The following is a 17,360-nucleotide window of genomic DNA, read 5'->3' on the forward strand; positions in this document are numbered from 1 at the left end:
TTTTCTTTTTTTTTTTTTTTTTGGCTGCCCCATGGCATGTGGAGTTTCCTCTGCCAGAGATTAGATATCAGCCACAGTTGCAACCTAAGCCGAAGCTGTGGCAGTACCTGATCCTTAACCCACTGTGGCAGGCCAGGGATCTAAACCTGTGTCCCAGCATTCCCAAGATGCCACCAATTCCATTGTGCCACAGCAAGAACTCTTGGGAGTCCTCTTAAGGCTCCTGTTTTTCCAGGCCACATGACCCACCAGCTTTTAATTCCACTGCAGGCTCAGCTTCTCCCCTATAGAGAAAGCAAGCCCCTCCCTGCCCACCACACCTGTTCAAGGATGCTAGTAGGACTCAGAGCCAGAATGGTTTCTGCTTGACCAGGAACATATATTGTTCTGATGATTTTAGTGCTTTGGACTCATAGCTAAGGGATGTACATTGGAATTCTGTGCAAATCCTCAAGCCTGAGCCCCTCCTTGAAAAGGTCAGTTCTGGAAGTCTATGGTATAGCTGGCCATGGGTCACCCTCCAAGTGACTGTGCAGTGCCCTAAATTGAGACCTGCTGGTCTGGACCAACCTTTTTGCATTAGAGAGGAGGAAAACAAGGGCCAGAAAAATTAGATATCTGGTCCACATCTGCCAGCCAGCTGTTACTAAGAGGCACCTGCTTCCTGGGCCAGCACCTTACCCAGTAAAAAAGGCCACCAGGTTTGCGGAAAAGATAATCCAGGCAACGTGCTCAAGGCTTGGCCAATTCTCAGGCCTGCCAAATTCACCTAATAGGCTTAGTGAGCTGGTTGAGTGGACGAGCCACAAAGAGGATATTGCAAGAAAAGGAGAACCAACCAGTAGGATTTTGAAGTTTGAGTGCTGTGCAAACTGGAATTTTTCATAAATATAGAAAGACCAGGGTTTTAAATGGACTAAGGGATTTTAATGAACCAAGCGAGTTTGACATTAAGCAGGAATGAAAAGCATTATCTTTCCCCCAAAAAATATCAGCAATGCAATATGTTAGTCCTTTCTGGATTAAGTCTGCGAACTCAGCTCTTATGAATTTTGAGGCAGGTACATTTAATTTTCAGTTGGGAAGTACATTTAAAATTAACCTTTACCTGTTCCCCAGAGCAGTGTTCCTATCAGGTGCTGAGATTATTTCCTGCTCTTCTTCCTCTGAGTCATTTATGGAAAAATAAGGCATGGGCTATGGAGAAGGGAAGCCTCCTTTCATTGTCCTTACTAATTGATATTTAAATGTTTGCATAATGAATGACTTGTTCTCTCCAGCTCTGCACTTAATGACTTAGTGTCTCAGTACCAGTGCACCGGTGATAATGACATTTCTTTTGCTCTTGCTTATCACCGCACTGGGCAAAATATTTCAAATATTGATTTTCACTTCAGAGTAGAAGCCCACCCCCCATGAATTTTAAAACCAGGGTATAAAGAATGCAAATTTGCATTTGTTTGACAGTGCAATCTTGTAATTAGAGTTTTTCCTCTTGACTAGATACAGTGAAAGGGGCATAATTTAATTTTTATAGACTAGCCAATTTTGTCCCTTGGTAAAATATAGCTCTGTCAGTGAGCAAAATGTTACAGGTTCTCCTAAACCTTATTTAAAAGTTAAATGTTTTATATTGAGAGAAAGTTCATGGTCCAAATCGGTAACCTAATCGATCTCTTCACCCATCCTTTGCCACGTGCATTAATCTATTTGTCTGTTTTGCAATACACAAGTTACTGATTTATGTGCCATGTTGCATCTACATTATGGCTGTATAAGTAATGGCTATCTTCCTTTTGCTCATTAGGTTGGGCAGAGATGGTTCCACGCCTTGGCTAGGTTAATTTTCTGCCTTATTTTCTCATGAGCTAGATAAGAGGTAGCAGGTGAGGCCCTGAGGTCTCTAAAATAATCAGTCATCCACATTTAGGAGAAAGACATGGAAAGCTAACCATATGGCCCATGTTCTCCTAAGTCTCTGCTTTGCTTAATTTCAGCCAGATTTAAAATAGCAGGCTGTAATTTGTCCTTGGGGTGGGTTTGGTGGAATGAAGGGCCAGTTTTGCTAACCAAGATTGTATCACAGTCCCTTTTTACCTGGATTCTTTTTTTTTTAAAGTGCAGACATGTCCACTTACATACTTGCACACATGGCATATATGTGTGTATACTTTTTTTCTTTAAGGGCCACACCCTGCGGCATGTGGAAGCCCCTGGGCCAGGGGTTGAATCAGAGCTGCAGCTGCCAGCCTATGCCACAGCCACAGCAGTAGCAGATCTGAGCCAAGTCTGCAACCTACACTACAGCTCACAGAAACCCTGGATCCTTAACCCACTAAGAGGCACCACAGATCAAACCCACATCTTCATGGATACTAGTCAGGTTTGTTACCAATGAGCCACAACAAACATAATTCTTGGGGGGGGGGAAAGAGTGAGAATGGTGTATCCTCTTGCTTTGCAGCTATTCAGAATGTAAAAAAACTTAACCTGCATTATAGTATAGGCACAAAGACATTTTCTAACTTTTTTTTCCCAAAGCAGCTTTGTTCAGAGTACCAGTGACATTCGTTAATCTTTCAGTGCCCCCTGTTTGCTCCATATCTTTCTTCTCCTACCTGTTCTCTCTCCTTTTTGGACATCCCAGCCCTTTCTCACCCTCAAATTCATTTTGAAACAGTGAGATAAACCAAAGATTCCACTCAAAGAATAAAGCGAAGAACAAAAATGTAAGAATCACCATATTTTAACTTTGCCAAGGAGACCTCAACAGGTTAAAAAAGTTGAAAACAAAAAAGGTCCAGATGTCAAGAAAGAGAACCTCGTATGTTAATACCGGCCCTGCTAAAAACATTTCCATGTCAACCTCAATAAAGTTATGACTTACACAGGGACAGATTCTGTGTCGCGAATGTCAATACCATCACCTCTTTGGCAGCAGGACCCTGAAAGAACACCTTTCTCTTCAGGGCAAGACATTTTGCCAATCCACTTGTTCATGTAGTTCTCAAGACACATCCACCCCTTTTGTGTGGCAGGCAGAGCCAACTTCTGAGGAGGTATTTGGAGGGTGAATATCAAATGCCTTCAGTTCCTTAGACTCTCCAGTAAATGCAGCATTTGTTTATGTTAACTTTCCAGCTGAACAAGCAGCCGGTGCTGACCTCCTGTCTCCACAGATGAAACATCTGCAGATTGATTCGGCTTTCCTATAACACAAATTCCTCCCACTACGATCTCATGAAAGCTTCCATCATTGATGGTTTTCCTAATGAGTTTAAACAGAGAAGCTTCAAAGCTGCATTTTTTTTTCTCCCAAGTGAAAAATGAAACGGAGGGTGAAAACAAAAAACACACCGTTTCCTTTGAACTTTGAAGAGGAAATCTGCTTCCCTTATATATTCCTGGAATCAAAAGATCTGAATATACAGCCTGCTTTCTCTCTCTCTCCCTGCCCTTCTTTCTTTCCTGCCTTCCTCTCTCCCTCCTCCTACACTTTTCTCTCTCTCTCTCTCTCTCTGCTTTTACTTTTGTTCATTGATTGATGGAGGTTCTAATGCTCAAACCTGGCAAAGGTTTATTATTGTGCAGGGTGGAAATGGTGCACGCCTTAGCACCCACTGTCAATTGTTGAATGGAAAGGGTATCCACCTCCATTAGGGACTGAATAGCCATGGTCCAGGCTTGGTAACTTTGAAGAGGCTACTCAGCATCCCCAGTGCTTAGCTTTCTTCCCTGTAATATATAGAAACTGGCCACCTGTCTTAAGAGATACAGCAAGGCAGCAAGGAATGCTACCAGTATAACCACCTTAAGCAGCCAGTCCTAAAGGGGGAAACCCACCAGAATTCTCACCAGGAGTTGCTTACTTCACTCTGCATAGCTACCTCTGAAGGCTGGCCCAGGTACCTTAGCCTAAGGGACTTTTCACACTGTTTCTTCATTTCTCATACTGAAGAAGTCTTTGTCTTAACCTTTAATTCCTTATAATAGGATCCTCATACTTAGCCTGGAAGGTTCACAGTGAGATAATATCCTCTCTTGATGGTGCATCTGAAATGCAGAGAGACCTGGCAATTTGCTCACACCACACAGCCAGTGGGACTGGAGTTCAAGTCTTTTCCTTTGCCCAGGATTGTTTTCATTCTAATGCCGTTTCTTTCTTTCTTTCTTTCTTTCTTTTTTTTTTTTTGCATTTTAATTGCAATTTTATTGATATCTAATTGATGCACCATAAAATTCAAAGTGTACACTTCAAAGTGTATACTTTTTACTTATTCACGGAGGTATGAATATAATCTCATTTCAGATATCTAATTCCAGAACATTTTTAGTCACCCACAAAAGAAACCCTGTATCCATTAGCTGTCACTAATCTGGGAGCCACTAATCTGCTTGCTGTCTCTCTGTACCTATCCAGGACATTTCATATAAGTGGAATCACACAATATGTGGCCTTTCACAACTGGCTTCTGTTGCTGAGGATGTTTTCAAGTTACATACATTTCACATCCCACTTTGAAGTGCATCTTTCAGATTTCCTTGTGCAGGGGTCTGAAGGGAAAAGTCAGGTGTGGCAAATCCCTAAATTATAGAAAGGGTTGGATGAGATGGGGTAGGAGAGGGTATGGTTGCGAACCTGGAACTCCATTGCCTAATTAGCCAATTTGCTGAGTTGAACTGAAAACCTGTACCAAGAGCAAGTTGTTCCTGAGCCATAGGGCTGAGGAATTCACGTTCATCAGGAATCTGCCTTGTGCCCAGCACTGGGCTGTTAATCCATTACCTCCCCACCCATTGTCATGTGTTAATCTGCCTTTCCGCTGAGGGGACCATGAATGAATTTACATTAGCCACAAGAATCCTCTCAGCATCTAATTGATGCACCTGATTGGCTGTTCCTGCTGCCAGAATCTCTTATCAGTAATCCCATCTCTTATCAGTCCATCTTGCCCCACCCGATAGACCACAGCCCTCAAGAATCCTTCACCTCTTAGGCTTGAAGAGTTTAGAATTTCACAGGTGAGAAGACTGTGGCTGGCATGGAAAGAAATTTTCTTTCCTGAGAGCTTAAACATCTCCATCAGACCATTTCTCTTCCTTCCCTTGAGAAGGCTTGAGGGTGGAGCAGTTGGAAAAGTATTCTGGGAGAGAACTTGGTTAAGGAGATGGGATTCTGGCATGATTTGATCATCTACAGGGAACACTCAGTGAGCATGTGTAAATCTAGCCTTTTTCTCCCAAACCAAATCACTGATAAGAGCCTTTATATAGACACAACTATTTGCTCCTTTAAAAGGTATGTTTCTTCTCTGTTATTTCCTTCACAAAGACTAAGATGAATTCTTCTCCACTGTGGGACAGAAATGATTGTATTTTAGGGAGAGGAGACTTGCCAGTGAAAGGTGATGTGTTTCCTCCTCTGGCACTCCACAAAAGACCATATCTATAATGTAGGAACTTCCAATCAAATCTGTGATGAGTCTGCCTGCGAATAAACAAAAGAATGGTGATACATGCCATCTATTCCTTCTACCCATAGGAAACTTTGGGCTGCACCTAGTTGTGATTCAGAAACTGTTTTCACAAGCCAGAGCTAAATACCACAGGTTCCTTTATTAATAAATTGCTTCCAATCTTCTGATTGCTTCCAGTGGTCCAAAGAAAAACAGGAGAGGAACTGAATTAAGTCTTTCAATAAGGTAAAACCATAAAGAGTTTGTAACACATTGCTTTTTATTTTTTTAAGAGTGCACTTAAATAGAAGCAGTGATAGTTCACGACATTGATTTTGAGCTTTATGACTTTGCAAACCAGCAGCAGGATCCAGATGCATAAGTGATGAAGTGTTGTATTATTTTAAGGAAGTTGTGATACTTGCTCCAGTGCGTTTCATTTTTCACTGGACATGGACAATAGCTTTTTATGTTTTTCTATTTCTTGGGCTTGTTGGCAAGAGCAGAGAATCGGTGGAGATAGCGCCAGGGGCGGGTGATGCCGGGGTGGCTCTCAGCCCGCAGCCCACTGTGGTCCACGTGTACACTGTACTTGAAGTGAATATGAATGTGCAAAGCAGCTTCTGACGCCCTGCACAGAGGCTGCTTCAAAAGCACCTGGCAGAAGCAGATGTATTTCAGGGAACGCTGGGTGATGGGTTTTGTGGACTGTTTTGTTGCTCAGGCAAAATCTAGCAGACTTGGGTCTCTGGCAACTTCAGAGAACCTCTGCAGAAATAACAAAAGGAGAGGCAGGTTGACTAGTTTTCCACCCAGTCAGGACATTGGAATGGATCTTATCTTCAAAGCCAGCTGCTAGATTCTTTGGAGAATTTCCATGGCTTGCGAGGGAAAGGTGGCAAGGGGGTGGAACCACACCTGTAGAGGGAAGAGTTAGCAGACTTTCTTTGAAAGACCAAACATCATTCTGCTCCCCCTGTCACTGGCTGTTGGAGGGGGAGAAAAGAATAAAACAAGTCAGAAGCAGATGTTTTACATAAGGATGGGTTAAGATCCAGAGACACTAAACCAGCCTCATGAATCTTGGATCACTGCGTAAAAGTCAGTCAGGGGCCCTGCCTACCTGCGCCTGTGGAGACGCACTTCTAGAATTGACCTTCCTGGTGTCTGTGATGACAGGAGGATGACAGAAGGATGTTCTGACAAGTGTTATCTTTATTCAGTGTTCTCCAGCCAGCAGTTTGCCTGGCGCCAGGTCCTTTAGTATTCTAGAGTATCTTTTCCTAACTGAATTGAATTGTAACTTCATTCACTGGAGTCCTTTCATGGCGGTCATTTCTGAGCACGGGGCTTGAGAATGGACATTGCATCTGCCTCCCTCTTCCTTTCTCTCTCTGTTTCTCTCTTTCTCCCTCTCCCCCATCTCTTTTGCACACACATAGACTTTCACTCACTCACTGCAGTGCAAACACCCAATAAATATTTGCTGAATGAGTGTATTGAAACATAAGTTTCAAGCTAAAACAAATAGGTTTATTTATCAGCATTTTAAAAATATTATGCCCAAAGTGAAGGAGCTTAAATTTCTATTATAAGAAGAAAAAAAGAACAAAGATAAGTTTAATACACTTTTGACTTTTTAGTTAAACTCTTGAAATAGTTTACTAATGCATGTTAAGTCATAGTGTCATTTAAGGAACAAGTCTGGTGTAATCCACTCCAGTTTTTCTACTTGTCAGCTTGCTTTTAAGGCTGATCTGGCTGTATTTTGAAGACAGGTATTTTCTGGAAACACACACACCCCAGCTTCTATAACATTCAGCTACCTGGGTAGTCAAGCCACCTGGGGACAGGTCACCATCCAGCCAATTCTATCAGCTGGAGGTTTAAGTTATTTGGAAGTCTGACACTGAGATCTGCCTGGCTCATGCACTTCCTTAGGAAGAAAACAACCCCGCCACATAGCCATAGTCCCCCAACAAACTTCTGTCCCCACCCCAAGGCCTCTCCCATACCAGAAATTCAAGTTTAAAATACAGATGGTCATGTTCCCTAAGACAGAGACAATCTAGATTTTCGGGTGGGGTGTGTACTTCTAAACCATTTGGTTTGGGAAACTTAAACCACAGAGGGATGCAGAAAAAAAGACTATGTTGTACATTTTTACATTTTTTACATTTTGCTGTCTTATTGTCTGTCTTACACGTATCCTGTTTCACGAGGCTCTCAGAATCCAACTAACTGCTTATATTCATGCCATGTTTATTGAATGTCATTAATATCACTGTCTTAAAACCTGGATGCCATTCTTGTGTTGAAGCTCGAAGAAGCTCTGGCTGCGGTATATTCAGGCATCAAGAAGCCTTTTGGTCTATTTCCTTCATTAGTGTATGGGGCATAGTTTCAGAAGAGAATTAACCAGTCATTGCTGCTGCCAGATTCATTTATGTTCTTAGGTCCACCCTAGACCTCACTTTTTATATCACATAAGCATGTTTTGGGTGGCAAATAACCAGGACTTTAGCCATACAGACACATATTGTTCACGTAACCAGACTGTCCAAGAGTAGGATGTCCTGGAGTTGTTCCCACAACTCAGTGATATCATGAAAGACACAGGTTTTCTCTTTCTTCCTACTGATTTTCCTGAACATTTGCTTTTTGTCCTTAGGCTAATTGCCTCTTGGTCACAAAGTAGCTGCTTGAGTTCAAGTTAAAGGGAAGGGCTCGCACCAAGGAACTTTGCTCTCTAGCCTTTCCTTTTAAGAAGAAAACAGAACCTCTCCTAAAGTTCCCCCAAGAGATTTCTGTTTTTCATGGGTCAGAATGTTTTCTCATGGCCGATGTTTGCTGTAAGGAAGAAGGCAGCAGGTGGGCGTTGGGCAGCCAACTGTCCCTGCCTGCCAAGTCACCTTTTGAGAAATTCTTGCACCAAACCAGGAAGAATCAAGCACTATGATTCCAGGGCCCCTTGGAGAAAGAATAGGGATTCCTTATCCTGCACATCACCCACACTTTTGCCTATAATGAACACTGAAACGCACCATCAGAGGATCTTCATCATGAATCACTGTCCCATTTTGAAAAGAGAAAGAAACATATGCCAGCAAGTGATGTCTTGATGCCTAGTCCAAGACGTGTGTGACATTTCAGAAATTTGATTCACTGACTGATGAGATGTGAGAGCATAACTATATTTTGGTGTGGGATGTTTTTCTACAGAAGAGAATGATGTGCTTGTGGTGACAAATACAAGGGTGCCCTGGGTTAAATGCCTTGATGTTCTTGGCTCATCCCATCTGGAGCCATTATGCCACCAAGGACTCTGTTTTTCCTCATTGAGGTAAATTTGTATGCAAGAAACTGATTAGGAATCTTTGGGCTCCATGATGTTAATATTGCCATTTCAGAACAATAATCAAAAGGACTTCAAGGTTTAAAATGCAGGAGCACAGTTTCATAAATCATTGAAGGGCACTCTTAATACTGAGATAATAAGTCATAAATATCTGTTCCCTCACCCCCCCCAGCAAAATGGGGAACAAACACACCAGCTGAAGCAAAGCAAGTGACTGTACAGAAACTTTCCTGGCTCAGAAAGTTATAAATGAGCAGAGGAATCCAATTCTAATGTGAAACTCAAGTAAAACCAACAGTTGGTATCATGCATTATGGGTTGGTTGTTTGCTTGTTATAATTAAGTTGGCATCAGTGGTTAACAGCCTTGAAAATTAAACTCAACCAAAAAACTTTGGGAAGGGGCAATCAAAGCCTTCTGAATAATGAAGTTAACACATTTCCATTAGGATGAAAAAGAATGTTCTCAAGTGTCTTGTTTCATTTGTCTTTTGTTGATGTTTTTGGCTATTGTTTTAACAGACACTTTTTTTTAACACTTTTCTTTTATTATAGACACATGTATTTTTACTCTTAGGGGTCAGTGCTGTGCCTTTGCATCACTCTCGATTCCTGGTTCCACCAACTAGGGCAAGGTGGACGGAGGGCCTGGCATCAGTGTGGATGAGCAGTGCAGACCTTAGCACTTCCCTTTTTATTCTGACCTTTTAAAAATGGGCTGTTAGCATTCTTGTTTGGTTCATGTGGCCATCAGTGGCCCAAATGGAGAGAGCTTCTTTGGATTTTAAAATATTCACATCCACGGCAAAGGAAAAGTACTTAAGAGACAGAACACAGAATTGTCCAGGAAAAAAACAGCAGCAACTACCTTCCAGGACCTTCCCTTTATGTCTGATGAATGGTGTCCATCATGGGCCTAACAAGGCACAAGTACGTATAGATAAGCCTCTTTCCCAGAGATACTCCCATTAGAATTCAGAGACTGTCAGGATTTCTCACACAGTGTTAAGAGAAAAAATCAAAGATCTTTTTTTCTCCCAGTTTCTTTCAAAACCCACTGAAAATGCACATAGTTCATTCCAATTACCCATTTCCAAGCATTCTTCTTTGAGGAGCTGTTCCTAGTCCTGCATGGAATATTTATTATAATGTAATCATAACTCCAGTCTTGTAAGTGTTGGTTATTTTTCGAGTAGAGGAAGATTAGTTTAACTCCCAGACGGGCATTCACACAAGTAGCAGTTTGCCATGGAACTTGGACTTGAAAACTGAATTATATCACATGGGGTGAAAAGGAATGGACTATTAAAGGCTCTGTGTAGACATTTGCATCTCTGTACCAGCAAAGGGAATGGAGGAAAAGATAAATATGCATGATCATCCATAAAGAAGAGAGGACACATGCTTTATAATCTGTATTTTAATTGACCTTGGGGATAGAGACTAAAGTAAGAAAACGAGGAAAGTAACATGTTTTCAAAGCATGCTTATAGCAGGTAGGTCCTAATAGAACTGTAGTTCCACACTGTCTGGGGTGGCCCAAGGTTGCAGGTGCCTCTTTCGGCGTGGGGGAGGGGCACACCATACTCCAGGTCCTCTTTCTGCTCCAATACATTTCAGCTCACCCAGAAAAGCAGTGTTAAATTGTTCTTGTTTCTGATTCTCTTAAGTCCAGAGGCTGTCTAGAGTGGAAGAGTAGACAACCTCATGGAAAATGCTTCCCAATCCCACAGATAATCACTATAGAATTAAGTTCTGGGACACTGTGCAAACTGGGTCAAATAGAACCTGGTGGGGTTTAGAGGGCACCCAGTGGTTATTGGCCTTTGATTTTCCCCCAAGTTCTGAGCACACTGATTAATAAAACAAGGAACAAAGCAGACGAGGCCCAAAACATCTGCATTGTTACCCAGACACACTAGGTGGGGGAGAAGAGCTTTCCAAATTAGCATCTTCAGATGGGCTGGTTTATCCAGTCCAAACAAAGCCAGAAAGGAGAAGCAGGGCAGGACACCTGTTTAGCCGCACTCACTCCCAAGAAGGAAAAGGAAGGGACCAGTTCAGCAGGTAAGGGCTGAAGAACAGGCCCTGTGAAACTTAAGAAAAGGCTAACATAAAACAAGACACAGAGACATTTATTTTAATCAAAGGTGGGAACCAGGGGACTCAAGGTCTCATGGACCAAGAGCTCTGCCTCAAGAAACCACACTGCTTTCATTGTGCTCTTTAGGATTATGTCAAGTGAGGAGGGGGCTGAGGTGCAGAATATAATGTTTTTTTATTTTTTTAAAAGTCACATAACTGGTAGCTGGTAAAGCCTTTACTCTGACTTTTAGGCATTAAACAATCACTAGCATTGAGGAAGCCTGGCATCAGCTATCTATGCATAGCATCTAGAGAATCACCATTGTGCTTCCACAGATGGCATGCCTATCTGGGGCAACCCTGGTGCCTAGGTTTGCACCTCATTCTCCTTGCTGATGCATATCCTGCTAATGACCCCTTATAAACCCCTTGGGGTCAAGAGGCTCATCTTCCTCTTATCTTAACAGGACACATCATGCTGTGCAAACGGCATGCCTATCTGCACAGGTCCAGCATGCCTAGACCAAAGCATTATGTCCTCATTCAGCTGACCACATGAATAACTTATGCCTTTAGGTCTTTGTTCTTAAGCTTAATTTATTTACCAGCACTGTGACTGTTTTTCCAGCAGGAATATAGGGTAAAGGTAAAGCAGGACAAGATGGAGTTTTCAGCATAGAAAATAGAAGCAGAGAGGCTAAGAAAAGATTGTAGAAACATGTCTCCCAACATGTGCCCAGTTAATCTTCCTAAATTTACCAATTAAATATGTCACTCCACCTCCTGTGCAGAATAGGGAACAGAGCTCGAGAGAGGCCAGGAGTTGTACTAATTGAGTTCCCTGTCTATGGAAGGAAACATCAAGAGTGGGAAAAAACTGGTCCCCCAGTAATCTTCCCTCAAGCCCATCACACTGAAAAAATAGTCATTTCCGGAGAGCCCCAAGGCATGAGTGAGATGGTTACATAGAGCAGATGTTTGGGGCTACATCTGCTGCCTACACAGGCATAGATACTCCTGGTATTGATTATCAGCATGAGCGGTGTCTAGCCATACTGCACTGAAGCATTAATTTGGGTAGAACATAGAAAAATGATACAGACTTTTCCTTCATACATACGAGTGTCTTTTATGAAAAATTTTTATTTTGAAATAATTTGAGACTTACAGAAAAGCTGCAAACATAGTACAGTTTGCATATACCCTTCACCCAGTGTCTGCTAATGTTAATACCTGGCATCACCATTAATACAATGATCAAAACTAAGAAATTAACATCGGTGCCTTACTGTTAATTAAACCATAGTTTTTATTTGGATTCTACCTGTTTTTTTCTTTTTTTCTGTTCCAGGATCCTCTCTAGGATCCCACATTGCATTTCATGGTCATGCCTCCTAATTCTCCTCTAATCTGTTCCTTATTCTTTCCTTGTCTTTCATGATCTTAAAACAGGTTTTTAAATTGAAGTATAGTTGATTTATAAGGTTGTGTTAGCTTCAGGTATATAGCAAATGATTTATTTATACATACATATATTCTTTTTTCAATTATTTTCAGTTGTTCGTTACAAGATATTGATATAGTTCCCTGTGTTATACAGTAAATACTTATTTATTTTATATATAGTAGTGTGTATCTGTTAATTACATATTCCCAATTTACCCTCCCTTCCCCTTTGGTAACCGTAAGTTTTTTTTTTTTTCCCTATGTCTGTGAGTCTGTTTCTGTTTTGTAAATAAGTTCATTTGTACTGTTTTTTAGATTTCACATTTAATGACATCATATTGAAAGCTCATTCCTTCTCGGTGGGAGTCAAACCCACAGGCTGGGCCTCAAAGCTACCCATACCTCAGATTAGGATTTCGGCTCCTGATCCCAGACTTAGGAGAGGACCCGAGTCCTCTGTTTTTTAATTGAAACCACTCACTTGAAGTCAGGACTTACTGAAACTCAGATTCTTTGACTCCTGGCAGAAAGAATTCAGCGTGAAGCCAAATGGCAGGCAGAGTGAGTTAATATAGCACATTTGTGAGAGACACAAGCAAGCTGGCAAAGGAGTGCAGACTTGAGAACAAAGAGAGCTACATTTTTTAATCAAAGAAAAAGTGGGGAGGAGAAGACAACCACCTTCTTCTTTTACAGGTAGACATCAAGGCTTACACCTTAGTTCCTCCTTTAACCCTACACGGTTTAACCAGGACTCTTGTGGCACTCTGTAAATTACATGTATATTAGTGAAAGGTGGTGACATATACTAAAATATGGTAATTTCATCTCAGGTTTTGGTACAATGTCCCACTTTACCTGATTTTACTATCTTTCACCTATATTTCTGTCTTGGTTATATACAGAAATGCTACTCTTCAAGGACTGTTAACTCCCTGACTTCGTGTAAGAAGATTCAGACCCCATATCTATTGTCTTATGTTTTATATATTGAGGTTTGTGGCTTGAGTTTATCTGGAGCTTAGATGCACCTGGTTCTTCCTTCAAGGTTGTATAGATTGTTGCTAGGTCCCCGGATTCCTTTCTCTAATGGTCATTAGTTTACAAAAGGCACCCAAACTCCCTTAAAATTCCCTACCTTTAATCCTCTAGTGGGATTTTTAAACTATTTAATTATCCTACTCTATCCCTATCAGTATTTGAAAGAATTTGTCTTTCTCTTGTCTGACTAATGTCACTTAGTAGAATAATTTCTAGTTATATCCATGTCATTGCAAATGGCATTATTTCATTCTTTTGTGTGCATGTGTGTGGTCTTTTTTTTATTATTATTGCTCAAATGAATTTATCACATCTTCAGTTGTATAATGATCATAACAATCCAATTTCACAGGATTTCCATCCCACAGCCCAAGCACTTCCCCCCACCCCCCTCAGGAGACCATAAGTTTTTCAATGTCTCTGAGTCAGCATCTTTCTGCAAAGAAGTTCAGTCTGTCCTTTTATCAGATTCCACATGTCAGTGAAAGCATTTCATGTTGGTGTCTCGTTGTATGGCTGACTTCACTTAGCGTGATAGTTTCTAGGTCCATCCATGTTGCTAAAAATGCCGGTATTTCATTCTTTTTAAGGGCTGAGTAATATTCCATTGTGTATACATACCACATCTTCTTGATCCAGTCCTCTGTCGATGGACATTTAGGTTGTTTCCATGTCTTGGCTATTGCAAATAGTGCTGCAGTGAACATTGGAGTACAAGTGTCTTTGCGAGTCGTGGTTTTCTCTGGATAGATGCCCAGAAGTGGGATTGCTGGATTAAATGGGAGTTCTATTTTGAGTTTCCTGAGGAATCTCCATCCTGTTTTCTACAGTGGTTGCACCAATTTACAATCCAACCAACAGTGTACTAGGGTTCCTTTTTCTCCACACCCTCTCTAGCACTTACGGTTTGTAGACTTTTGGATGATGGCCATTCTGGCTGGTGTAAGGTGGTAACTCCTAGTGGTTTTGATTTGCATTTCTCTAATAATGAGTGATGTTGAGCATCTTTTCATGTGTTTCTTGGTATTTCATCCTTTTTATGGCTGAGTAGTATTCTATTGTATATGTGTACCAGATCTTCTTTATCCATTCATCTGTCAGTGGGTATTTAGGTCACTTCCATATCTTGGCTATTGTAAATAGTGCTGCTATGAAGATTGAGGTGCATGTATCTTCTGTGATCTTGACACTTTTGAGGAGGACTAGGACTGGTCAGCTTTTTGTACACTGTCCCTCAATTTGGGTTGGTCTTATATTTTCTCACGATCAGATTAAGAATACAAGAGTACTTAGAAGGGACCTGCCATCACTTCTCCATGCCTCACATCAGGGGTGAGTGATATCAGTATGTCTTGATATTAACTTTGATCACTTAATTAGATGATGTCTACTGGCTTTCTCCATGGTAAAGTGACTATTTCTCTTTGTTTCATTAATAAGTAATTTGAAGTAATTTGTTCATTAATAAGATATTTGTAGAGTTTCTAGAAATATCCTCTTTCTCTTCAAAGTGTGCCCAATAATTTCAGCATCTACCAGTGGACTGCTACCTCACTGGTTAGCACTGCGAGGATCTATTCTTAATTTATATTTTCTGCATTCCTCTGAATTTATTATTTGGAATTCTTTGGAAAGAAAGAGCTGTCCATTCTCCTCCATTTTTAAAAATTGTTTATTTATATGAGTATGAACTTCCAAATATTCACTTTCTGCTATGGGTTCTAATCTAGTACTATTATTATTTATTTCATTGTTAAGACTGCTCCAGCCTTCCATTGGAAGGCTAACTTCTGTGTCTTTTCAACATGCACCATCCTTTTTGAACACTTCTTTATTTTTGGTACTGCAAGATAAGGTACTCTAGACTCATCTTGAACTTTCCGTCTCCTGGCCCTGTCTATCACTTCTCTGTGATAGCTATGCCTTTTAAATTGTAAATAAATAAATAAATAAATAACCTTCAGGTCAATGAAGCTAATATTTCTTGGGCATATACTATGTGCTGGCATGGCCATAGGTGCTTTGCATGCATTGTCCTCTCAATCCTCAATCTTAATTTTTTTTTTACTCTTAGATAGGTGTAGTTTTCTCCCTTTTCAAAAGCATAAACTGTGGCTTAGGGAATATAAGTGCATTATTCCATTTTCTCCCGCAAGAATTCTAGTCTAGGTCTGTTGGACTCCAGGGTCCATGTTCTTTCCACCAGGTGAAGAATTATGTCAGAAGCAACATGAAATATGCATGAACTTTATCTACTTCAGCTTCCTCCACTGCATTTCATAGATGAGGAACTGAGGCCAATAAATGAGAAGATCAAGCATTCTTCAAGACCCAGAACTCTATGGAAGAAATTAATGGAAGAATCTGATCCTCTGGCACTCATCCCAATAGTATTTCTTTACATTTCAATGAGCATAATTTTTCCCAGATGATTTTCACCGGTAAAATGACCAAGAATTTCAGTTCATTATTTAAACTTCCTTTGCTTACCTTATGATCAAATATCATCTCTCATTGTGTTTGCCAGCAACTATGAATGGGATTTTTGACACCACATGATCATTTCAGATCAAGAAATAACACATCAGAATGTAGATCTGAGTCTATCTTTGACCTTTTCCCTATGACCTTGAAAAAGATTTTTATTGGTAATCTCTGAGAGCAAGATTTTCTTTCTCCAATTTTGAAATTTAGATGATGAAACTAATGTGGCTCACTTAAACTTTTTAAACATGTATTCCTTCTGGTATTAAAGTAATGCCTATCAATAATTTAAAAAAAAGAAAAAGAGTTCCCATCATAGCTCAGTGGTAACAAACCCAATTAGTATCCATAAAGACGTGAGTTTGATCCTTGGCCTCGCTCAGTAGGTTAAGCATCCTGCATTGCTGTGGCATAGGCCAGCAGCTACAGCTCCGATTCGACCCCTAGCCTGGGCACTTCCATATGCTGTGGGTTCAGCCCTGAAAAGACAAATATATATATATATATAATATATATATATGTTTTTTAAAAGATAAATATATCAGAGGAAGAACATACTGCCTCACCTGTTACCCAGTTCCATTCTAGTAGGTGACATTGCCACTGTAACTCTCAAGTATCTCTTTGGCAATACAAATTCATTTAAAAATGTTTTTTTCTGAAATAAACCAAATTATTATTTTTTTCTCAACTATGATGTTTTTAAGGAGACTTAGAAAACCAGAAAATTCCTGAAAGTAGGTACATCTCAAAAACTATAATTAAGCTCAGAGGGGGAGCAAATTACCACATCAGTATTTATACTGTGCCTTAAGACACTCCCTGGAGTTCCCGTCGTGGCGCAGTGGTTAACGAATCCGACTAGGAACCATGAGGTTGCGGGTTCGGTCCCTGCCCTTGCTCAGTGGGTTAACGATCCGGCGTTGCCGTGAGCTGTGGTGTAGGTTGCAGACGCGGCTTGGATCCCGCGTTGCTGTGGCTCTGGCGTAGGCTGGTGGCTACAGCTCCGATTAGACCCCTAGCCTGGGAATCTCCATATGCCGCGGGAGCGGCCCAAGAAATAGCAACAACAACAACAACAACAAAAAGACAAAAAAAAAAAAAAAAAAAAAAAAAAAAGACACTCCCTGGCTTCTTGAACATAGATAATAAGAACAATGGAGCCCAAGCAACACTCCAGATCCATTACTATAAAGCAAGGACATTACAGAAGACAAGACCTGTTGAAACTAAAGAGATTTCTTATGTAACTGAGATGGCTTCTGGTTATACTGGAGACTCTGAAGAAAGGACCTGGGAATAGGGTTTTGGCTTTAAGTATCACAGAATCAGAATATAACTAAATGCAAGTCTTACTCAACAGACCTGCCTCCTGCCCGTGTGTTCAGGTAGTGACTCAAACTTTGCCTTCCTTTTCACAGTGTCCTTTAAAGCTGTGACCACATCTCTTGTTAGAATGTAGCCATACTCTCCACCCCACCCCGAGCCCCA

General features: G+C 40.9%; 2 protein-coding genes across 5 annotated transcripts in view; one reads left to right on the forward strand and one right to left on the reverse strand.

Moving 5' to 3' along the window:
• The window catches only part of LYPD1 (LY6/PLAUR domain containing 1), a 45,945-nt gene that overhangs the window by 5,093 nt on the left and 23,492 nt on the right, over positions 1-17,360 (forward strand).
• GPR39 (G protein-coupled receptor 39) overlaps positions 5,719-17,360 on the reverse strand; it is a 264,572-nt gene continuing 252,930 nt past the window's right edge. Inside the window, exon 5 of the transcript XR_014828745.1 lies at positions 5,719-6,374. The gene's annotated coding sequence lies outside the window, so the exon portion shown is untranslated. The remainder of the gene's footprint in view (positions 6,375-17,360) is intronic.

Source organism: Sus scrofa, chromosome 15 (genome assembly GCF_054392235.1).
Source record: "Sus scrofa isolate SSC_HxYL_T2T_F1_AM1 chromosome 15, Sscrofa_HxYL_maternal_Yorkshire_Landrace_v2.0, whole genome shotgun sequence".
Classification (NCBI taxonomy): Eukaryota; Metazoa; Chordata; class Mammalia; order Artiodactyla; family Suidae; genus Sus; species Sus scrofa.